This window comes from Fulmarus glacialis, unplaced genomic scaffold (assembly GCF_000690835.1).
Source record: "Fulmarus glacialis isolate BGI_N327 unplaced genomic scaffold, ASM69083v1 scaffold15537, whole genome shotgun sequence".
Classification (NCBI taxonomy): Eukaryota; Metazoa; Chordata; class Aves; order Procellariiformes; family Procellariidae; genus Fulmarus; species Fulmarus glacialis.
Window position 1 is genome coordinate 1 of NW_009225212.1, and position 282 is coordinate 282.

Genomic DNA, 282 nt, shown 5'->3' on the forward strand with positions numbered 1-282 from the left:
TTTTGTTTGTTTGTTTTTGGTTTTTTTTTAGACATACCCAGGATGGAACGAGAAACTCAAACACCCCCCCCTCCCCCCATGGTTTCCTACTGCAGCTTCTCCGAGAGGAGATCCGCGACCGGTGGAAAACAGAGAGCTGGAAATCACGGTGTTCACAAGTACATGAATCACGTGGTTGCTGGCCCCGCTCAGCAGCTTCTGCAACACACAAATGGTGTCCTTGGCCTCCTCCCTCCACACCTCTGCCAGTCTCTTGGCCGGTGCGTGCTCGCTGCCCGCGCA